Consider the following 24862-nt stretch of genomic DNA (forward strand, 5'->3'; position numbering starts at 1 on the left):
GAAGAGAAAGGAGAGAGCCAGGATGATGAGGACGTGATTCCTGTGTCACCCGATTCCGGCTTGAATGCCGACTCTAACCACCTACCAGCCAGGTGACCTTCTGTCCCCTCACCAGCCTGACCTTCTCATCTGTAAGTAGGAAATAGGGAAGCCCCGCTTTGGAGGGTAAAATGGGATGTCTCCAAAGAGCTTAGCACAGAAGCAGACCCATTAATAAATACCCAACCTGTAATGAGTATAGTGCTTGCTAATATTTACAGAGCGTGGCCAAGTCATACCTAACATGTATTACTTCGTCTCACCTCTCCCAAACGAGCCTCGCAGGCAGGCACTATTATGATGCCATTTTACTGATGAGGAGGCCGAGATGATTCAGGCCAAGGCATGAATGCTAGTCACCATTATTATGTCCTCTAGCAACACCGGAAGGTGACGATGACCCCACAGCTTAACAAGAAAGTCAGCCTAGCGAGGCAACTGTCACTGAGGCAGGTGCTTTTCTGGAACAAAGTGAAGAAATCCCATCTTTGACAGAAATGCATCTTTTCCCCCCAGTGGGCATGTATTTTATTGAGTTACAATTTACAACACAGTTCACTATGTTAAGTTTCGTTTTGAATTATGACAAGTACATACAGCCACGTCCCCTTCACTGCAATCATGGCCACCACTGATTTCCTTTCTGTCTCTATAGTGTTGCCTTCTCTAGAATTTGATGTAAATGAAGTCATACACTTCTTTCATGTTTTTGAGATTCACCTATGTTCTTGAGCCTATTACTCATTCCTCCCCTTATGCTGCTGAGTAATATTCCACTGAAAGGTTGTACCACAATTTGTTTATTCATTCCCCAGTTGATGGACCATTTGGGTTATTTCTAGTGTTGGATTATTATGAATAGAGCTGCCGTGAATGATGTAGACACATGCTTTTCTTTCTCCTGGGTGACACCTCACAGGGGCATTGCTGGGTTGTAAGCTGAGCATATATTTCACTTTATAAGAGACACCAGACGGGTTGACAAGGAGGCTGCCTGTTTTCCATTCCCACCAGCATTGCTTGGAAGTCCCAGTTACTCCATATCTTCGCCAACAAATGGTATTATCAGTCAGTCTTTTAAGTCTTAGCCATTCTAGGAGGTATGTGGTAATATCTCATGTGGTTTTAATGTGCATTAAAACCTATTGACTGATGATATTGAACACCTGTACATTTGCTTATCATTTGATATTCTTATATCTTTTTTGTGATGCATCTATTGAAATATTTTGCCCTTTTAAAAAAATAGTTTGTCTTCTTATTGATTTGTAAGGAGTTCTTTATATATTCTAGACAAGGTTTTTCATCAGATATATGCTCTGCAAATATTTTCCCCATTTGTGACTTGTGTTTTTAATTTTTTTAATAGAGTCTTTTAAAGATCAAAAGTTGTAATTTTTATGAGGCTTAATTTATCCATTTTTCCTTTTGCATGGATGATCTTATATCCTAAGAAATATTTGCCCAACCCAAAGTCACAAATATTTTTCTCTATGTTCTTCTTGGAATTTTGTAAGTTCATCTTACCCACTTAGGTTAATTAGCTCTGTGGTCCATTTCAAATTAATATTTTATATGTACTGTGAGGAAAGGGTCCAGGTACACTATTTTTGCGATGCATTTCCGATAGTTCCAGCATTATTTGTGGAAAAGACTACATTTTCCCATTAATTAACTTGACAACTTTTAAAGAAATCAACTGATCATATTTGTGTGGATATATTTCTGGGGGTTCCATGGATCTATATATCTATCTTTACACCAGTAATGCTGGTTGTTGTAATTACGATGGTTTTGGTTACAGTAAGTCTTGAACTCAAGTAGTGGAAGTCTTCTGATTTTGTTCTTCTTTTCAGCATTTGTTTATGGAGTGCCAACTATGTATCCCTGCTCATTTGTTCACTAATTCATGCAAGGAATATTTCTTGAGTGTCTGTTCTGTGCAGACTTGGCTTTAGGTGCTGGGATAGAGTGGTGATAAAAATATACAAATGCCCAGCCCACATGGAGTTTACAGTCTATTGGAGGTTGGGAGTAGGGAGTTGAAATGATAATCAGAAATATGTATATATATATATGTATTTACACACAATACAGTTCACCAATGTGGCAGTTCAGTGACGTGTAAATGCGGAGCTAAAGGCAGGTAAGTGAAGCAACGGGACATGAACTTCCCAGGAGAGGGCGCAGCAGATGTAAAGCCCTGGTGTGTTCAAGAACCAGCAAGCAGGCTAATACGGGAGAGTCTCTGAGAGGAAGTGCAACAGTTAAACAGAGACCGAATGCCCCCAGGGCTTTGTGGGCCGCTGGAAGTTTGGGTCTTAGTCTAAGGGGCAGGGGATACCTCTGGGAGCTCAAAGGAGGGGGAGTGACAAGACTGATTTCTGTTCTTAAAGGGCTGTGTGCTTCAGTGTCACTTTGTGGCCTGTACTTCAAAAACTTCTAGAGTCCTGAGAAACCGCTGGGGTGTGGCTATGCCATCTGGCAGTTTCCTGTAAACCCCCTAATCTGGGAGAATTTATGAATTGTTCAGGAATAGTTCACATTGTGACTGTTGACTTGTCTTGGGTGCAAACAGGAACTCCTCATTTTATTAGAGTGAGGAAGGAGTTTTGATATATGGTATGTGTGCGTGCATGTGTGTTTGGAATTCTTGACCTTGATGAGTCATGCAGTGTATTCCCACTTTTCAACTAAATGATCATTCTGTTTATTGTTAATAGTCTTTCTCTGTCCCCAGCTTCCAAAACACTTATTTGAAATAATCTCAAATTTATCAAAAAAGTTCCAAATATAGAAATAATATAAAGAATACTTGTATATCCTCTATCAGGTCTACTTAGTAATATTTTACTCCATTTGTTCAATCACTTGGATATTCTCTCTCTCTCCACTCATTTTTTTTCTGAACCATTTGTGGTGGTTCTATTCTTCACTGTCCTTTATACCTAACATTCCAAGTTTGTATTTGCTAAAAATGGGATAGTGTTTACATTACCCCAGGAGAGTTAACAATTGCATACATGTACACAGATGCAACCCTTTGATCTGATTTATCACCCCTATTCCAATTTCATCAGTGAACGTGGTAATCTTCTTTATGACATTCCCTCCTCTAGGGTCCAGGGGCAGGATTTGCATTTCATTTTCCTGTGCTTTTAGCCTCCTTTACCCTGGAACATTTCTGCAGCTTTTCCTTGTCTTTTGTGATAATCGTATATCTGAAGAATAAGGGTCCTCCCCTGCCCCCTGCCCCATCATAAGGGATGTTCATTATTTGTATTTCTTTGCTGTTTTCTCATGACTACGCATTCTTGGCATAGAGGACGGTGTGTCCTTCCTAGCATATCAATTCTGGAGGCACATGATATCCATCTGTCTGTCACTGGGGATGTTAAATACCCCCAAACTTTTATCCAATGTGTGTGGACAACATGAGGTGGGGGAGGGAGGAAAAAAGTTGAAAAAACCAGGAAGCATATGACTCAGCACTAGTCAAGTTCCTGAGTCATCGTGTTACTGATTTAAGCACCCAAAGCAAAGTTTTGTGTAATCACAAGGGGCAAGGCGTGCACGCGCGCGCGTGCGCGCGCACACACACACACACACACACACACACACGCAGGCTCACGCTCAGCTCCCCTTTGCTTTTCTTTTAGCTACTACCAAAGCCCTGTTTTAGCAAAAGGGGGCATTGCAAGAAATAATTTGTAGAGGTTTTCAAATTCTGCGTTAAGGCTTCACATATAATTATGATTTCTTAGTGATTCCTGGGGTCTTAAAGGATTTGGCGTTATGGGTAGAAGGTTTGTGGGCACTAGCCAATCATCTGCATTAGCTTAAAGTGATAGTTTTCCACTCTGTCAGCACATTAAATTCTCCTGGGTGCATTTAACACCCAGTGCAGCGCAGACCCCACTCCAAATCAACTCAGTCAGAACCTCTGATGGTGGTGCTCAGGGGTGGGGGAGTTTTAAAGCTCTTCGGGAATTTCTAGTGTCCTGCCAAGGCAAAGAACCCCCAGATTATTCCCGAGCTTGAAGGATCCCCAAGCAGTCTTTAACTTTTGGTCAAATGCTCCCTTGAATACTTGCTGGGTGACATGGAGATCCGTGGATTTGGTTTCCACAGTGTCCACGTTCTCTTCTATGGGTTAAAAAGCTCCCTGGTTGTCCTTCGGATGACTGCCACTCCTGCATCCCCCTCATGTGGTTTGAGGGGCTGACCCTGAATCCTGGCTTAAGGGGTGGGCGCTGATTCCTAGGCTTGGCAAGGTGCTCAGTTCTCCAAACTTGCAGGAGTCACAGCCCGGTCTTCTTTGCTCCTGTTGCATGGAGTACGGTCTGCACCCCAGCCCTCACCTTTCTGGCCTGTGGAGTTCTCGGCACTTGAATGACACACAGCCTCACAGTTGGTGACAGGCTGAGCCTTAGGTACATCTGAGAAGCCTTAATGTACCAGTTGGGGGCCTCTCCCCGGCCCCACATGTGATGCACAAGGAAAAAACATTAAACCCTACGATAGAAGGATATTTTTCTAAATGACACACAGCATTGTATGCTACAATTAAGTTCTTTAGAGATGTTCTCTTTCTTTCTTGGGGAGGTGAACCCCTTCTTTGCTAGTGCCTCAACTTCCCACTAGTTGTCTGTTGACTATCGCCGAGCAGACTGCGCCCAGCACAGGCTGAAGCAGCTGCTGTCTGCCGGCTCCACAGCCTGGAGGCAGGTGCTGCTCAGGGACCCCTGTTTCCCAGGTGCAGAAGTGGGAACGCAGAGAAGTGAGGTGATGTGTCCACAGGCACATGGCTGCTCGGCCCTGGAGCTGGGATTCCAAGCCAGCTCTCTTGATCTCCTGTCTGCCCATCAGTCATCCATCTGTAACCCTCTCTTCTATCTCCCCGCCTATCATCTGTCTGCGTAAGTTTGTCTCTCACCTCTGACTTTGAACTTACCCAGGGCTGGTGTTATGGGTTCTGTCGCATGACCTTATTTGTCATCCACTGAGGATGCTGGGGACCGAGAGGAGGTACCGTCAGCACTTGGGCATCCATGGGCACTGCCCCAGGCACCTTGGGATGCGCAGAGGGGGCGGGTCTTATTTCTCCCCAGTCCTTAGTTCATCACAAACACTCCGTAAAGGTGTGTTGAGTGTGTTTTATCAGGAGTCTCAGAAGGGCTGGTAAAGAAAACTCTTTGCTTTATTCGGAGAGAAACTGAATCACAAAGCAATGACTTACAAAATCACTGAGAGGAAGTCACGGGCAAGGTGGGGCCCCAACCTCTCCCACAGTATTCCTCTTTTCAGGTAATACAAAGCTCCCTCTGGCCAGCATTGTGCACAGAAGTAAGCTTCAGGCCTCCTGGAGGGAGCTCATGGCAAAGAAATAAAATAGTAATAGCTGGTGTTCACTGACCCCACGCCATGTGCCTTCACTAAGCCCTTTACATGCATTGACTTATTTATTCCTTAAGGAACTTGCGATTACTAGAGAGAAGAAAAATGAGGGCACAGCGGACAGATCACCCACAGCTACTCAGCTCTGGGGCCCCAGAGACCAGCCACACATTGCCTTCTTCCCAAAAGGTGCAATGTGGGAACATCGGGCATTTGCCATTATGAAGCCTCTTCGAAAACTTTCCTGGTTATCTCAAGAAGAGCAAACATCCATTTAGAAAGGTGCTTTTTAAATCTCTTAAATATGTTCAATGCAACAAAGTAGGCAAACAAAATAACTGGATGTCATCACCTGCTTCAGCACCTCACCCCTTAGATACATAAAAGCAAATCATAACCATGTTCCAGAGTGAATCATCCACACCCAGGGGCTGAGAGCCCAATGCAGGGCAGCTGGGACTTGAGCCCCTTTCCTCTCCATGGGGGAGGGGAAGACGCCTGCAGAGGCTAAGGCGGGAGAATGAGGAGAGGCCAAGGACAGGCAGGCGGACGGTGCCACGGAGCCTGACCGTGCCGAGAGGGCAGCTGAGCAAGGTGCATGGAATTCCACCTCTGGTCCCTGCAGCCCCCCTTTACAGTCCCCACCATTTTGTTGCCTGGCAGGCACGTGAGATGCAGGCTATCTCCAGAGCCCCGCCAGGAGCTGTGCCATCCACCGGGGAGCTTCTCTAGCAGCCCAGGCCCGACCTGCCAGGCGGCAGAGATTGTATCAAGCACAGCTTAGACCTCCTTTCTTAAGAGTTCTGCAAAATGGTGTCTGCGACACTGGCGGCTGCTGTCTCCCCAGCCGAGTTGGAGTGAGTGTGTGGTTTCCTCACAGCTGAGCGGCTCTTATCCCCAAGTTTTGACGACATGTCCTTAAGATGACCTATATTGTCTGGCATCTCAGATTGCTGCTCGCAAAAAGAAAAAAGTATTGCTGGAAGAAAAAAAAAATCCCCTAATGATTGTGTAAATAGTCTTTCCCAAGAATTTTAAACTCAGATGCCCTCTGCTGGGCAAGACAGGTAAGGGGGGAAGGCTGGTGAGCGAAGGCGCGCTGGTGGCAGCCGGGCACGGAGCTGATGCGCCCTGGACCACAGGCCGAGCCTGGCGATCAGGGGAGAAGCCACAGCGGGGGGCTGCCCTCTCCTTGAGTGGTTCCCGGGCATCATTCAGGGGCAAAGGGGCCAATCTGAGTTCTTTCAGTGAATGGGAAATGAACAAAACTGAAACTGCTTACGAGTAAGTCATTCACTCGGGGAGTTTTTCTCCTGGATCTTGTTTTCCCCCATCACCAGTGGTGTTGGATTTGATAGGTGGGAGAGAATCAGGAAAAAAGGGCAGGGGGCTTGCTGACATGGCCAACTTTTTCATGAAGACAAAGGGTTTGGGGTCTTGGGGAAGTCCTGGCACAGACTGTGGCCGAGTTCGTTTTCATTATTAAATTTTATTCCCCAACCAGAACACTTTGAGAGTGAAGGGGTGCCATTAATGACTATACCAGGTCCATAGGTGTCATCTGGTCGTGTCCCAGGCAAACCAGACTATTAAGTCTAGCAGTGTTCACAAAGAACTTCCCAAGATGATCAGTACGTTCTGGCTCTGTGTTGTCTGACATGGTAACCACTAGCCTCCTGTGGCTATTGAGCATTTGAGATGCGGCTAATGCAACCAAGGAGATGAATTTGTATCCTCTTTTCATTTTTGTTAATTTAAATTTAAAGAGTTACATGTGTCGAGCAGCTAACGTATTAGATAGTAGAGCTCCGGTCATATTATTCATAGGAAAAGACCAGAACCCTGGATGACAGGAAGTAAGGTCCCCAAGCCATAGGACGTGTTGAGGAGATGCCCTCAGTAAGAATTGGTTGAACAAAGAAAAACTTAGTATCAAAAGTCCTTGGACTCCATCTCCAGAGTGACAAAAATTCAGACCACTTCTTGGAGATTTCCAGAAACTTCCAGAAACATAACTTTGCTTGGGGAGAGCTAAGAGCCCAGTGACATTTCCTGTCAAGTGTCCAAGGCTAACCCCAGGTCTTGAGTATCCACCCTGGCATGTGGCTCCAGGACCAGCAGTTGGAAGGATTATTTGCCACTTGCTTCCAGCGCTTTCCTGGTGGCATCCTGAAAGCCAGTGGAGTCTCTGCATGGTCAGAAAAGACGTGTTTCATCTGGGGTTTCACCAGCCACTTTTTAAATGTCTCCATTTGTCTCTTGGTAGTATAGATTTGAAAAGAGACCTTTTTTTTTTTGTTTCTAATTATAAATTCCTGGATGATGTCATTCAGTCCCCAAACACCCAGTGGGGCTCTACGAAATAGGGAGACACAATATGCGAATAAGTTATCTGGACGTGTCAGAAAGAAATGATGAAAAGCAGCGCAGTTTGGGGAAATGTTTTCCAGCCGGCTTTCTGGTTTTAGCAACTGCACTGGAAAGATAAGATACACATGGCTTTTTATACGAAGGCAGCAGAATCTCCAGGGGACGTCAGGCAGGAGAAAAGAATCAGGCTGAAAACATCCAATCATCACATATTCACTGAGAAACAGATTACAGTATAGCAAAGGAAGCTCTTCAAGGAAAGACTCCTACGGGGACCTGTGGGGCAAAGATTCAGGGGGGCTCTGGGATAACTTGACCTCAACTTGATGGTATTTGAATAATCTGCCACAGAGAACACAGCTAGAGCACACACTGTCACATTTAGTGCGGAAACTCTCAGTTTGACTGCGTAACGTTCAGCCATATCCAGAGGTCAGGCCCACACTCACTCAGAAACAAATGGGGAATTGAAACAATTATTCAGATATCTGCAGACACAGCTACTGACGAGGGGTGCCTCCCTGATTTAACCCAGAAACAGTAACCCTGTTATAAGCTGCCTGTGATTTGTGAAGGGATCTTGAATTTATTAAGGAAAGGAGATTACAGAAAATCCAGAATGTCAATGGGAGTGCATTCAAGTTGAGTCATACAGAGTGAAGCGGGAAATTGAGAGCCTCCCACCACCGAAAGGAATATCTTGCTTTCAGCCAAAATGGAAATTAAGATTTGGGTTTGAATTTTTCAGATAGTTCAGGTCTCCACCACGCTGTTTATTACATGCACCACTGACTCATTTCAGGTTGGATTGCATTTGGGCCAAAAGACAGAAAATGGTAAAACAGCACATTAAGAATTTGGAGACAGTATGAATAAAGTTAAATTATTTACAGCTGTCCCTGAATTAGTTCCTTCCTGTGATTTTTGGTGGGCAAGCCAGTGGGGTAAATGTGATTTTTTTCTTCCTCAGTTGTTCAAAGTAGCTTTGAATGGAATTTAGTTTACCTGCTTATAAGAGAAAACCCCAAATGTCAGCAGCTTAAGTAAGATTTATTTTTCCTATTCAGTAAGAAATCCAGAGGCTGCTGGTTTGGGTGTGGTATGGATTTTAAGGCCAGACTTTCTGTCCTTCTTCTCATTGTCGTATAGCCTTATAGGTAGCAGAAAAGGATAAGGGGAAAAGAGATCTCTCGAGTCTTCGCCTCCCTATACACACCCTTAAGGGGCCTTTTGGGAAGGCCACTCAGTGCCTTCTGACATCTCACTGGCCAGAGCCACGTTAAATGGCCACCTCTGGTTGCAAAGAGGACTGCGAGATGTAGTTTTAAAGCTGAAATTCTTAAGCCCAACCCCACCCCACCCTTTAAAAGCTGATATTTTATTACTAACAAAGAAGGGAGATTGTATATGGGGTAAGGATCAAGACTTTACTATTTCAAAGAATCTTAAAATAAAAAAATCTTTTAAACCAAGTTTTGCAAAAAGAATCCTAACTCAATAGTCTTTCTGAACTATATTTATTTATAGCTAGTTACCATGTAGTAAAGCAATGATCGAACTAAACTAAATATGGAAATCAAGTTACCAGGTAAGTAGGGGTGTGTGTGTGTGTCTGTGTGTGTTTTCCACGAAGGTGAGCAACCTTGCACCAGACGATCTTCCGTACCTCTCCCAGGGCTTTAAATGAATTAGGTGTGACTTTGTCAGCAGCTCAGCCTCCCTCTATTAGAATCTGAGGTGAATTAGGATACTCCTGAGAACTAAATGAAGAGCCTCAGGAGGAGTTTCTTAAACCTGAAACACATTGTCTGGAGCAAGTTCAACTTCATTAGTGATTTGAAGAGAGATTTATTGAGGCAAAGGGAAGACCTTTCCGAAGAGAGTGTGTCTCCCTTGATTTAAGTTACTGAAACAATCACCAGCGTTGAGTGGTGGTTAGGTTTGGGTCTGAAACTATTTCTCTGCGAGTCGGCCATTATTACTGGCTGGAAAAAGAGAGAGGGTGAAGGGAAGGGCTGAGAGGTGAGGCTCTGGGGACGGAAGGGTCAGATGCCCAGGCTCTTCTGTGCACAGGAACAGGTTGAATTCTAGTCTGTGGCTCAGGGGCTGCAAACTGCTTCAGGGCCAGGCAGCCACATGGGTGCATGAGGCCGGCCAGGGAAAGGAGATGAGGAAGGGGACAACACTCCTTGCCCCCCACGACAGCCGGTCGCAACTGGACTCAGACTCACCTGCCTCCATGTGCACCCGCGGGCTCCGTGCTGCCAGCCAGTCAGATCCCTCAGGAAAAGCCCAACATCCAAATGTTCATATGAAATCTGATTTGATGGCGTTGGATTAAATATTGTAACACTGGGCCAAGTGCAGATCAAATGTGGCCACGGTGACCAACTTTGCATTATGGGCAATACGGCTCTGATAAGGTGGGCAGAGCAGGGAAGGGACGTGCTGACGGCCCCCTGCTTCTCCTCCTGTTCCTCTCTCTCTGGCAGCCACAGTGAGAATGTTCTAGAATGGAAAGGAGGGTAACACAAAGGTGGAAGCAGGGAGGGATCAGCTGATAACAAGCAAGCCAGTAAGTCACTGTGATGCTCTAGTCACAGCCAGGATGTGATTTGGTGAGCACTGGAACTAAGGCAACAGCCTTGAGGATGGAAGCATGGGCTGAATTCTGGAACAATCTCTCAGGCGGCATCAGACGTTTAGTGACCGACTGGATAAGGGACAGGCCTATGTTAGGAAAGGGGGGGATCTGAGGAAGGGAGTTTGAGATAGAAGTTAAGATCGTGCATCTTGGAGGCTGAATTGGTCCCCAGGTGGGTTTTGTGGACCACATGGGATTAAAATTCCTTTTCAGTTAATTTCCAGCTCTTAAAAAAAAAAAGTGAGAATTTATATGCACATCTAGATTTCCAGCTCCTTTTAAAAAAAAATCAGGTATATATCCCAAAAGAGTAACAATGCTGGTGCTAGGGTGGGTGGTAGGGGCTTGGGTCGGGGAGAGGTATGGGCTCCCTAGTATTTATTTTATCCTTGTGGTTTTTCTATGCAAAAAATAAGTATTTGTGTCTGTGACCTGTAAGGGGGCCAGTTGTGCAAGCCGTAGGGATATACGAGGTCACTCAGGCAGAGCAAGAGGGGAAGAATCCCAGGCCCCACCCACGTTTCAGGACCCAGTTCCCATTTCAGGGAACCTTGCAAAGGGGATTTAGATAAAATAAACAGGGAGAACGGGGAAGCCACAGGAGGAAATGGAGCAGGAAACAGGAGCAGCGAGCCCACTCAAGGCTTCCCAGGAGTTGGGAAGGGAAGGGACTGGAAGAGATGCTGATGGATGCGTGTACGCCCGGCTTGGAGGGCACCAGTCAGTGCCCATGCACGTTACAGGGAGAAAGCACACTCCATGGCCTGGAGGTCCAGGTCTGCACCTGTACCTGCCCTAGAGAGGGGAAATTCCCACGCAGGCACTCAGAGATGGTAAAGGGGGTCTTTGTTCACCCTTGTCTGTTACAGTGAACCAGAAAGCTCCTTCATGTCCATCAGTAGCATTTCAGGTAAATAAACAGTCAATGGTATATCGGTGCTGTGGGGACCTGAGGAACAGTTGAAAAGATGGGACACTGAAAAACTTCCAAACAGAACAAACAGTCCCAAGCAGGTCCCCCTCACCCTTCCCCTCCTTCCTCCTTCTCTGTCTCCCTCTCTCCCTCATTTTCTCTGTGCAGAAGTAGGACTGGAAGGCACCCCACCACACTTAAAATGCCAGATGCCCTTTTCGAAGGCGAGTTTCCAAGATCGGGGATAAGTGGTTGAAGGTCCTCTCCTTGTAAGTTGTTAATTAGTCTAACCAGGAAAATGCATTTCCGTACTTGTGCAATTGAAACTCAATTGAAAGCACAGGACAATGCGTTTGGCATTTTGCAAGGACCGTCTCAGCAGCCGTGGGAGTGCAGAAGAGATTACAACATCCTGAGGAGTAGAGGGGAGGGAATGAGGAGGAAGCCAGATGAAGGGAAAGAGGAACAGGAGGCTAAGAAAGGCCTGGGGGCAGGGGGAGAGAAGCAAGGGAAAGTTGTTTGCTGGTTTGCTTTTTAATGGGGGTGACTGAGAGGCTCAAATAAAGGGCATTTTGGCCTCTCCTTCTAGAGCATAGCTTCTACAGTACAGAGCATGGGGTTTGCCTCTGAACCCTTTTTTAGAGCAAATTACAGAGCACACCTAGAATTTGAATCCAGACTCTTCTGACGTAGAAAAATCAAGAAGGATTCTGATGGATGGGAAATCAAAACTGTTTACATTTTAAAACATAGGGAAATGCTGATAATACCAGACTGCATGCTATAGAACGTTTTGTGCAGTCGAGTCCAACCGCCCTTACAAAAATAAGAATATATGCATAAGGGAAACAAGAAGGGAAGCCTCCATTTGTTGGCAGTGCCTCTTTCTAGGTGGTGGGGAAATTAGTGGTTTTGTTTTTTGTGCATTTCTGTTGACACGACAGTTTTCTATCGAAAACATTATTGCTTTTATAATTCCCCAAAGGAACTGCTTTTAAAACTGTAATTTGAAAATCATTTAAGAGGGAACTCAGCCAAGGAGGGATTCCTGTTTGGCAAGGAGGCAGGCAGGCAGGCCCCAAGCGGCCTGTTGGAGATTTTTTTCCCCCTTTTGCCCAAATGTCAAATGTCAGGCTTTCACACGGTTAAAAGGACCTAAAATGACCAAGTTCCTCAAGGCTGGGTGACAAATGTCAATTTCTCCTCCCTCCCAAACCAAAGCCTGTTGTGGGTTCTTAAATTTAGGAGAGAAAACATAAAACTCAAACGGGCTGGAGACACCACTGGCATGGAGGTCTGTCCCTGTCTCGGTAGGCTGACCCTGACAGTCACGTAAAATGCAGACAAGAACCCTGTCCGTCTCCCTCTTGCCCGATCCCCCCTTCTTCCCACCAGCATCGCAGGAAGCAATGCAGCCTCGTGATTAAGCCTGTGAACTCTGGAATCAGACAAACCCATGTGGAATCCTTGCTCTTTTACTTAACAGCTCAGTGGCTTCTGGCAAATTCTGTAACTTTTTTGCATTTCATTTCTCTCACGTGTGAAAAGGGAATGAAGGTCCCTACGTCACTGGGCTCCTTTGGATGCTGAATGGAATAAAACACACAGCATGGACGTGTGACAATCACTGAAACAGGGGGTTGTATTCTCCAGGTCATCTAAACTGTATTTTCTTCCAGGTTATCTAAATTGTATTTTCTTCTCACTCTGCCTTAAGGCCATATTTCATAGGCAGGATGGACTCCGATAGGACAGTGTGGAGAGAAAGGTAGTCTTTTCAATCTGTAAATGTTCCCTCTGAAAAGTGAAGCCTGCTCATTCTGGGTTGGTGTCCCTTTGGAGCCAATGAATGAATTTGTTGAGCACTATTACCTTCCAGTCAGGGTGCTCTCAGGGGCGGGACTAGGTTTCACACAGATTCTATCATCCTGTCATGTTTTATTCAAATCAGTCCTGAAAACAGACACTTCTTGCCACCTCTTCAGCAACCACGCCAGTTTACGCGACCATCCTCTCTTCCGAAGAGACAGAGCAGCCTTCTCCTTGACTTGCCTACTTTCATTCTTTTTTCCAGGGAACTTTGGAATTCACCAAAATAGGAACCGATCTGAAGAGAGGAGCTTTATGTGTGGAAGCCCAGGACTTGGGAGGCAGGGAGACTTGGGACCGAGGCTGCCGTGGTAAGTAACTTGGGTACAGCCACACGGTAGCAAATGACAAAGCCCTTCTTCATGCCCCTGGCTGCCTGGCTCTGGAGCTTCACCATCATTGCTATGAGACGGCAGCTCTAGTGCACAGCCGGCTGTGTCTGCATTACTAGGTATGTGCCTCTCACTGAAACAGATCGTTATGATCCCTTCCTGCTTTACCAGCACCAAGAGGGGGAAGTTTATCCATCCCACACATCTTAAGATTTTGGAGGTACTGCCTCAGGAAACATAATTTGTAGCTGAAAATCTTTCCCTGCAGCTTTTAAAAGCCAGTCTTTGTATTAACCAGAGGCCTTTTAGATCTTTCTTTATGCCTATCTACCAAGAATGATCGTTGTTTTTGTTCAGGAACACATCAAAATACTATCTTTCACTGATCTGTGTTGGAGGAGTTGTGGGTTTTTATGAGGGTGAAAAGCAGTGCTTCAGAACGAAAATAGGATCGCCACATGATTTTATCATCTTGTGGGATTCATTTTATTTCAACCTGATCTCATGGAAGGCATATCATTTTGGTTTCATCTTTTTTGAGCTTCCTTCTCAGCTACCTTAATGGTCTAGCTTGGACTGTTTAGTTCCATATTCTATGATCATCTTAAAAAGCTTTACGAAAAGGGCAAAACACTATATAGACTTGTTCACTGTGGTGGTGTCTAAGGTAGTGTGGTCTGTGGTAACTCTATGTACAACAGCACAGCAAAAAGAGAAGTGGCATGGGTCACACATTGGCACAATGAGATACCCAAGCCATAAAAATTATGAGCATGCAGCTTATGAAAAACCATAAGGGGAAGGTATAATACATAGTTATAGTATCATAATATAGTAGAATGAAATAAAATAACTTGGGTACACGAAGCCTAAAACAAAAGTATTTGTGTTGAATCAGACAGTCAGGCAGCCTGTATGCATTTTATTGATCATCTGCTATGTGAAAGGCACTTTTCTAACTATGAAATGATCAATTTGAAGGGGCTATATAAAAATAAAGTTGAGGTAGGGAGGTGAGATTATGATGGACTGTTTTTCTTTATTCTCCCCTAACATTTAACAAAATATATTTTCAGAATTAAAAAAAGAGGAAAGACACATTTGCAACACCATAACGATAAAAGGTGCAAACGCTAATGTTGTGTGAACTTACTCCCAGGCACTGCTCTGAGCAGCCTGTGTATATTATCTAATTTACTTCTGTGATGATGGTATTATCTGTAACATCACTGCCATTTTACAGTGAAAACACGGGGACATGACATTTAATGTCAAGCCCAATGTCTTAAAAGTTGTTCTTAGGAGAACTGAGTTCCAGATGCTTTTGACCCCTCCAAACACACCGCACAAGGACACATAGTGCAGTTTGGCATGTGGGCTTTTCCTACAGTATTTTCTGGCCATCAGAGGGGATGCCTCCTCATCTAAACTGGAGTGTTCTCTGCTTTTCTTGCTTATTACTGTCCCAGACTCAGACTTTCAGCTGATACTCAGTTAGTTGATAAAACATCCAGGACTTGGGTTGTCCGCTTCATTTTTTTCAGAAGTATCCATCAATGCCCCAGGATCCTCACAGAGTCTTTTTTTTGTGCACCCACCATTCCAAATAGAGGTAGATAACACCAACCCGGTTCACAAGTCAGGCAAACACTCAAACGGAGAAGACAGCAATGAAAACAGGGAATTATTTTGCCCTGGGAATATTCTGGAAACTAAATTTGAATAACTGCTTCATGTTCAATTGGACACAGGTGCATTTCCATGTTGACTCACACGTGTAAATACTCCTGACTGATTTATGTGTGTCACACACACGCACACACACATCCCGTCTTTCCCAAATGCTAACTATGCAGATGAATCAGTCACTCTTGACTTAAGAGCACAGAGTCCTCCGTCATCAGCTGTGACTCTCTCCTTCTCTAATACTCACCTCCCATCCAGCAAGCCCTGCCTGCCCTGGCTCCTAAATCTGAGACCTACTCTAGGGGCCAGAACATGGCAACTGTGGTCAACGTTCCATGTGCATTTGAAGAAGAATATATATTCCACAATTATTGGTTGCTTTGTTCTATAAATGTCGATTGGTCAAGTGTGTAAATAGTGTTGGTTACATTTCCTATTCCTGCTGATTTATTTTTGTTGCTTGGTTTATTAGTTACGGATGAGGAATGTTAAAGCCTACCATTATGATTGTGGATTTCTTTATTTCTCCTTTTAGATCTGGTGGTTTCTGCTTTATATATATCAAGCTATCTCAGCAAGTGTTGCTAGATTTAGAATTGTTTTATCTTCCTGGTAGGACTGATCCTTTCTGTTATTATAAAACATATCTTTTTGTCTATTACGTTGCTTCTTACCTTAAAATCTAGTTAATCTGATCTAGAGTAACTAATTAGCTTTACATGTCAAACAGCTCTGTTTTTCCCCACATGATGTTGGAGATAGCAACTGGAAGTTTGGGCCATGAGAAACAGAGAGAGGTTAAGATAGAAGTAGTAATTTTACTGAAGAGGGGTGGACCCTGGAAGATTAGCAGCAGTCCATGGCCAGAGGAAAGATAGAGGGGACAGGATGACACTTCCTGAAAATAAATGGTCCCCGAACTTCAGAGACTGTGATATCCAATATTACATTTTTATGTTTCTCTTTACTGTGTTACTTCCTTGAAGTAACAGATCCAGAGAGGTTAATCAACTTGCCTAATATTACACAGCCTGTACACTTACTGAGATTTGAACCCATGTCAGTTTGAACCCAGGGTGCACACTTTTAACCAAACTAAATTATACTAAAGCCCAGAGACTTTAAAACTTTTCTGTTTGTAAACCACAGTAAGAAATACATCTTGAATCTATACACACATAATCAAAACTTTCACTGATCAATATTACCCATATTACCTTTAATACATTATGAGATATTCTATTCTCATCTTTATTCTATTGTTTCCTATCCTATCCCATCTCATCCCACCCCATTCTTCATGCTGGACCAACATTAATGGGTTGGTCCCTAGTATCAGATAAGAATCACTGCTAAGGACAATGACTTGCCTTAAGGATTAATAAAGTGCATGGCTCTGGTTAGCCAGGGAAAGCTCAGAAAGTGAGAAGGAAGAGCAGAAGGAGCCACTTATTATTGTCTTGCAGAGATTTTAACAACAGAATATACCTCTGGGTCACCCACTTCCTATTTTCATAGTAGGCAGCCTCCAGGAGGCACTTGCAACTTTCAGCCGGCAGTGAGCAAACGGAGGTGTTATTTTGCCGGTCTGGGAGCCTAGCTTTGTCCTCTCTGGGGCCCAGAAGGCACTCAATAGATGTTTGCTGCCCGAGGCAAATCAAGGGTCAGAGGTGGCCTCTGCTCTAACATCCTCTATTTTGCCCCTGAATGAAGAAAGCTACGAGGTTTCACCGTGCGCCACACTCAGCAGCGAAAGAATCTCCCTGCAAGCTCACTTCCCCGGAGCTGCTCTCCCAGGGCCGCTGCAGCACCGAGGGGCTAAAGATGCCCCCTCCCCCCATTCCAGGACGTCCCTCCCCATCCTGCGGTCGACTTAAACCATTTCAGACCCCACCTCCTTCTTTCTCACCATCTCTTCTTCATGGTTAAAGAGGATATAAAATCGCAAAGGAAATGATTAAGCAAATCCAGAGATCTTGGCGAGAGGACCTGATTTTTCAAAGCCCTCGTTTTGGAGAGCTGAAGAAATCTGTTTGAGGAAGGGTTTGCACATGAGTGTTTAGCCTCAGTCAGGAGTGCTGCATAATTTCCTGTTTTTATATCCTCAACACAGCTCAGCTACTTGTGAACAACTGCCCAGCGAAGATAGGCAGGGGCTGCGGGTTGAGGAAAGAGGGTTGTGAACCGAGAGGAGGCGAAGGCCATTCCCCCTTCACTTCTGGCAGAACTTCTGTGAAAGTGGAAAGACTTAAAAAAAAAAAAAAAAAAAATGAAACAGAGACTAGGGGCGGATTCTAGACACTGAAGCCGGGGCTTTGAGTGGTAAAGGGGAGAAGGAACGAGTCTGAGCAGGAATTTTAATGGGCTGCCAGATACCCAAAGAGCAATTGACTCTCCGAAAGTTCTGATAAGCGCGAACACTCATTAGGGGCTTAGGTGCAGGCACAGCGCCAACTGCCGCGCATGGAACACGTCGTTAACCCCCCAAGAGCGGCTCCACGGGCGGATTCCACGGTCATTGGCACCGACAGACCGGGAAGGGGAGCTGGGGGAGGTTGATGGCTGGAATGCCAACCAGTTTTGGACCCAGAGGTTGTGGTCCTTAACGGCTGCTCCGTGCCCACGGTACAGGTGACGGGGTGGTCACTGGGACCGCGATGTACATGTTCGCGTATCTAGATCCCAGGCAGGAGGGGCTACCTAAATTGCTCCCTGATTTTTTTTTTTCTCTCAGAGCAGGGCCCCAGCTTGTGCAGGGCATTTGTCTGTTTGCTTCTAGTTCCTTTTTCTATTTTCCCTTCAAACTGCCTCTCCCAGGTTTCATCACCAACCGGCTCCTGGTTAGTTCAGCTGATGGGAGGCACTGGCCCGAAGATACTTTTCCTGTGCGCTCCTGATCACAGAAGTGCAGGGCTTCCGGACAGCCCCCTGGCCCCGGTGCCCCTTGGGCAGCCTCCGCGGCCCCTCCCCGTGGCGCCCCATCTCCCACAGGGCACCCAGCCTCCATGGCTCCCTCACATCACCTCTTCCTTTGGCCTGTCTGGTCCTGACGGTAGTTGCAGCTTCCTTCTGGCCTAATTTCTGGATGGTCTCCTTGTCATGTGCTTGACTTTTCAGCACTTCTAGCACCTTGAAAACTAGTGCCCACGTTTAAACCACTATTAAACTACTTGGCACAAGCTAGGTTTCCGTAACAGGACCCTCAGTGAGACACAGACTCCGACACAAGACCTTGCATACAGATAGTTTATTTGGGGAGTTACTCCAGGAAGCACAATCGAGAGTGTGTATGTGTGTGTGTGTGTGTTCGTGAGTGTGTTACTACTGTGGGCAGCTCGGGTTCAGTCTGGTGGGGGCCCCTTGTGGGAACACCTCAAAATTGTCCGTCTGAGAGAGGGGGAAGCTGAGATGTTTATCTGCCATCTTCTATAGCTGCTTGAGAGTTGCTCCTGGGTGCGGGCATACAATTTCAGGCATTTCTAGAACGCCCTGCATGTGGGCTGAACAAGTCCCCACAGCCTCTGCAGAAAGCCACCAAGAAGGAAAGCACATAGTGAAGGGACCTTTGAAGTGGGGGTCGGGGGGTGCTCTCTGTGCTGCAGGTGAGCTCAGAGGGGGGGTTGAAGAGAAATGAGGGGGTACAGCAGCCTGCCGTGACGACCTGGTGCCTCGTACAGATCTAACCAAAGCCGAGGGCAGAGCCACGCCCCCTCCCCAGAATTCTACATCACTTGGGGTGGGATGCACAGCACAGAAAATTGACAGTTTCCTTTTCCTGCTCTCCCCCATCCTTTCTCTTTTCTTGGATAAGCCGACCAGTCAGCTGGTTACCAGGATGCAGAAAGACTGGGACACAGTTACAGGGGTATCCCACACATTGGGTGACCTTTGAGACCACGACAGAGGAGACATACAATCAACCTTGGGCACGTGACCCCTGCCCCAGGTAGGTGGTCCTCCTCGATGCTTACTGAGCCCTTACTACTCGCTGGCATTATACTGACAAGCTACAGACACATTGTCTCAGTTACTCTTCTCAGCAGCTCTCTGCAAGTACTGTTCTTACCGCATCCTACAGAGGACCAAACAAGGGCTCCCAAAGGTGGAGTACCTTGCTCGGGACCTCACAGTCCTGGGTCACCTGGGTGGATCGTGGGGCCAAATTCCATCTACATTTATGACATTTGCAAATGAGCATTTACACATCATTTTAAGGGCCAAAGCCATGCAGAGGTTTTATCTAACTGCATATTTCTTATACTCTTTAACAAGGTGTAAAGGAGAAAATGATTACACTTTATATCTCACAGAGAGTTCAGGTCACTCAATGAAACCAATGAATACCAGTTGAATCGAGTTAGTGTCAGATCCTGCCTGCAACCAAAATGCACATCTGACTGTCCACCCAGCTCAGGTTGCTCCCAAGGCTCCCTGTTGCCCTCTGCCCTTGATGATCTGGCCTGTGCCTTCTCTCCAGCCTCCTCCACTTTACCTCTCCTCCCAGCAGCCTCATACCAGCTACGCTGAACTACTTGCCATTCTTTTTGTACACTCGGCTTTTGCACTTCCTGGTGCGCTGCGAACCCATCTGGCCAACTCACTGATTCTTTGTGGGTTAGCTCAACTGTCGCCTCCTTGAACGGCCAGGCTCCAGCCCCTGTAGTCCTATGTCAGTACCTTCCTCTGAGTCCCGCAACACCTCGTATTTACTTTCCTTACCTTACCTTGTTCTTGTCCTTTGCCTGCCTGTCTCTCCCACGGACATGAAAACATGCCTTTAGGAACTCAGGTTGGGTTTCAACCTTGGGTCTGACACATGTCCTTGGGAAAACTTGCTTCTCTCTGAGCTTTAGTTTCCTCACCTGTAAAATGGGTAGGAAACAAGGTAAGTCGTGTGACGTGCAATGGCTGGCAGGTAGCAAGGTCCAGTGTTAGCTGTTAGTATCTTCGTACCTTCAAGTCTGCTCTTTTTTAGTTACTGCTCAGTGAAGTGACTCTACCCAAAGCAGTAGTTTTAAAATTTTCTCTGCAGCAGGATGACTTGGAGGGCTTGTTCAAACACAGATGGCTTGGCCCCAGCCCCAAAGCTTTTGATCCAGTGGGTTGGCGTGGTGCTTGAGAATTTGCATTTCTAATTCGTTCTCAGGTGATGCTGATCGTTATGGGACCACACTCTGAGAACCACTGGGCTGGCCACCTGTGGACTCTGGATGTCTGATGAGAGGGGTCAAACAGTGCTAAAATGAACTCCTGCTGGAGCATAAGGCAGCCCATTCTCAATGGATGTGACCATAAAATATTTATCGGTTCATCCATCCAGCCAATATTTATTGAGTATTGCTCTGCCTGGGCAGGCGCTAGACATGGACAATAGGCCTCTGAGGTTGATGAGTCACCGTCTAATGTCCCCTTTGGAGGCTGGGGCGTTGTGACCACACATGTCTTCAATTCAATCTGAATCAAAGAGATGTGGTTGGTCTGGGGAATGGTTAACTTGAAGAATACTGATACTAATGATTACTTTACTGTGTATTGTATCATTGTAGTTGTTTTCTCGATTTCACCAAAATGATAAATCAAGACCGATATGGTAACCCCATAATCCCCTTGTCTGGAACTGTAGCCATCGTTTAATGCAGACAACCCATGGGACATGGCAGAGCCCCAGAGCGTTAGAGCCAGGCTGTGACATGACACCTGTTATGTGACATGATAAATACCCTTACTGTTATTATCATTGTTATTAGCCAGTTTGAGTAGGATTTTTCTGTTACTGGGTGCTAAAAATTCCCTATAATAGCTCTCCTTTACCAAGTGCTTATTATATGCCAGCCACTGTACGAAATGTTTGGCATGCTCTCTCTCTCCGGGCTCCCAGCAAAGCCACCCAGTACGAGTCGTTATCCCATCTTTTAGGGAGGAAGTGGAGAGTTTGTGTCATTTGCCACCTGGCGGGGTGCGTACTCATGAGAGGTAAGGCGGCTTTGTGGAACACCACGAGCTGCTGACGGTGACTTAAATGCTTTGCAAGGACAATGGTTGGCAATTATGCTCTCCTTCCTTAAGCACCTTCCAAGACTGAGCAGATAAGGATGGAAAAATCAAATGTCCCACTTTCTCACTGTTTGGGGGCTGGGAAACACAGAAGGCAAATGACTTGCCCAGTCTGGCTCTCTTGTTCTCTTTTTCTTCATTAAACTTGACCGTGTTCTAGAAGTTAATCAACAATCACATTGTTAAGAGCTTGTTGGCCCAACCTCCAGGTGAGCCGATCAGGGCAGTCAGAGGGCCCAGCTGGAGACGGTAGGACCCTCGGTCCTGGAACTCCCCCATGTGGCCGGAGCTAAACAAAAAACGCCCTTCTTTGAGAGTAAGTCACATAAGCGATGAGCTTCCTCAATGGCAATCATTGCCAGAAATGCAGCTGGGAGCCATTTTGTGAAGAAGCACTCCTTTGGAAAAAGTAAAATAAAAAGCCATACGGGTGCATTGCAGCCCCTCATAATTGTAACAAAGGAGCCAATTCAGTTCAGTTAGGGGCATACAGCTTTCAAGCAGACAAGGTATTTAGAAAGCATTCTATAAACTGTACAGTGTGATGATATAAGGAATTATTATTATTGTCCTCACTTCTGTGAAATTGCATGGGGTACCACGTGGCTCTGGCAAGTTAAAGGGCCAGGGGTTGGGCAGGCTGGAAGGAGGAGTCCTCTGGGGAAGGGAGGCGGAGGTGCGAGGGTTAAACTCCCCCAGAAAACCAATTTATGCAGAGGGCTGGATCCTGGCGGCTTCCAGGCCAGCGTGCAGGATCTGAATTACAGATTTACAGGATCTGCTGCCCAGTAATTTCTTTTCTTCCTAACGGAGCTGGTAATATTCAGGGGACCCGTGCACTTGATTTCCACTGATGGAATGAACAAAATCTGGACCGCAGAGGAGCCTAATTCTACTCACGATGCGAACTGCCTTTTTAAAAGGCTTCAAAAGGGACCTTGAGAGGATGGCTGAAGCGACCCTCATCATTTTACAGTTCTACACCGCGTGCCCTGCGTCTGCAGGTTGGGTGAGTTAATAATTGAAATCATTTTCCTTTCCATCTTTTTAAAGTAGGCAGGTTAGCTGACTTTATTTTTGTGTGGCTTAACATCAACTTGGGACTTTTTGACGTAAGAAATGACTTTAGTCAGATCCGGATGATAGAAATCTCCCTTCCAGGCACTTTGAGAAGGAGTCAGGAGGACTTAGATTCTCGCCTCTTGGAGTCTAATTTGATGGGCCCGCATTGCATCTGGACTGTTTGCAAACAAACAAGGACAATCCAGCTCGAGTGTGTGTGTGTGTGTGTGTGTGTAAATCCCCTATCGTTTGTTTAAAGAGCAGGGCTTCACCAAAACCCCAAGAACTTCATTTTCCTCTTTTCTGTCTTTCTGGCATTTCTTTAGGTATGCGGCCCCTTCCCCAAGATGATGAATTCACCAGGGGCCGCATGGGCTGCTGAGAACAACTCGCTTTTGAATGGATTCTCGTGTGGCTCAGTCCAAACATCACCATCAGCTGGAACTGGGAAGCAGAATCGTTTGTGTTTTGTTTTTCCCAATGGCGTCCATTTCAGCTCAACAGCTCAGTTCTTGGAAAAGCCTCTTCTTCTTGACTCTGGAGAAGATACACTTCCCTGGACGTCTAAAATTGAATAAGGAAACAAGTTAATGAGTATATACGTCTTTAAAAAGGCCCCTGTGACCCCCCCCCACCCCAACTTCAGTCTTAATTCCTCTGTCTGTTTCAGGTGTTTTTCCTGTTTTGCTGTCTGAGCAGTATTTCTGGGCTCTGCGTTATGAGGAGCATCGATCCCTGTGAATTCTGTGCCCCAGGAGCTTCCCTAAGCTCATTTGGAGAGTTTCTTTTCTGCTCTTTTTGCATTATTTCAGCTAAAGAGGAGTAGAAATTGGTATTTACTCTAAATGCTTTGGCCATGGGCTCTCAACTAAGCAAGCAACCCCTCCCCAACAAAACTAAAAGATAGAATTTTAACTTGCTTTAAAGGCTACAGTTGGGTTTAGAATCCCCCAAGTAAAGTCATTTTTTGACTCTGCTCTGACTTAAATTTTCTTGCCTTAAAAAAACCCCAAAACACAGTTTCATTAAACGATTGCTCCCTTTTTTGGCCAGGAGGATAGGAAACCAGTTACAGAAACTGTTGGCATGTTTTGCAAAGAGAATCTCAGCAAAAAACCTCTTAAAGTTTACTCCAGGGAGGTGGGGAATGGGAGGGTTCCCTGTGCATTAGTGACCCAGTCCTGCCTGGAGGCATTTCTTATCTGGGCAAAAAGCCCCTATGCGCAGTGTGGTGAAACTTGCAAATGACACTGTCACCTTTCTCAATGGACTAGTATGGCCCAGAGCTCACCAGCTCACCGGAGGTTGCGCCACATAACCTGGCTAGTGTTTGGAAACAAAGGAATAACCAGCTGCCTGGCTTCCTTGAATTATCCCACGTTCTTTGATGGTTTTGGTGGAGAGAAAGCCATCGCCTGCCAAGAGCTCCCCTGAAGGGGTTTTTCCTGATTTGTGCCAAGTTAAGCATTCCGACATGAAGCAGCACGAGTTCATGCTCAACTGCGTGAGTCACAGACACCAAGCCATCTCCAGGTTTGGGCTGAAGAATGTGATGTAGCTGCAAGGACACGACCTGTGTATGGTCTTCATCTGAAACCTAGCACCCGGGCAGGGCAAGCTGAGAACAGGCAGGCACCAGCCATCTAAGGGCCCCTCAAATCTGGTTTTTTAGAGAGATTTTCTTCCTCCTGAACCCATTTTCCAAATGCTTCATTGCCAAAGCCATGGTTTTATTTGCCTTAGGTGCAGACTTGTCAAGAGACTATAGGCAGTGTTCCTCCATTCACATGTGTGCTGGGTTTGTGAGCCAGTGTGGATGTGTGGATCTGTGTTGTCCATGTGTCTGTCTGTAAGTGTGTTATTTGAATGTGTGCATATACCTATTTATTCCTGTATATAATGTATTTCTATGTATGAACGTGTTCCTGGTGGGTATACATACATATCTGATGATATATATGTGTATTTGGAGTGGACATTGGTGAAGCCCTTATCCTCCGTCTGGAAAGGATCCCAGCTTCTCAGCTCCAAGCGAGCAGCTTGCCTGTCCCACCACCTCCCAGTGTGCCCCATCACTCACCAACAAGGTACAAAGGCTGGCCCCCTTTCTGCAAGGTAGAACCGACCGTATGGTGTAAGGCACGCTCTGGAGATCAGGACATGACTCGCCTCCAGCTGAGACCAATCCTCGCTCAGCTCCCGGCTGCCCTGTTCTTTTCTTCATCCCTGCCCCCCAGGGGCCCTCCCTAAGTGTATTTCATGCATCAGAATCCCTGTCTCAGGCTCTGCTCTAGGCAGCCTGGCTTAAGGCAGTACTTTTATATATGTGTATGTGAGTGCATATGTATACACATGTGTGCACGCATGCATATGTGTGGGTGCCCACAAACGAGGAAATCTAGGTGGATCTGGAAGGGAAGACAAGCGGGGGAAGAACACTGATTTTACAGTCAAAGATAAAGGCATGTCAAAGAGTACAAGAGTACTGCTTCCAAA

The 24862-nt window shown here is 45.8% G+C and overlaps 1 long non-coding RNA gene across 1 annotated transcript; it reads left to right on the plus strand.

Annotated features, from left to right (window-relative positions):
- LOC130683909 (uncharacterized) lies at nucleotides 1–24755 on the plus strand. Its single transcript, XR_008998029.1, has 4 exons — nucleotides 1–131; nucleotides 13438–13543; nucleotides 22132–22313; nucleotides 22693–24755. It is a non-coding gene; the product is annotated as an uncharacterized LOC130683909 (long non-coding RNA).
- The last annotated feature ends 107 nt before the right edge of the window (nucleotides 24756–24862 follow it).

Source organism: Manis pentadactyla, chromosome 5 (assembly GCF_030020395.1).
Source record: "Manis pentadactyla isolate mManPen7 chromosome 5, mManPen7.hap1, whole genome shotgun sequence".
NCBI classification, from domain to species: Eukaryota; Metazoa; Chordata; class Mammalia; order Pholidota; family Manidae; genus Manis; species Manis pentadactyla.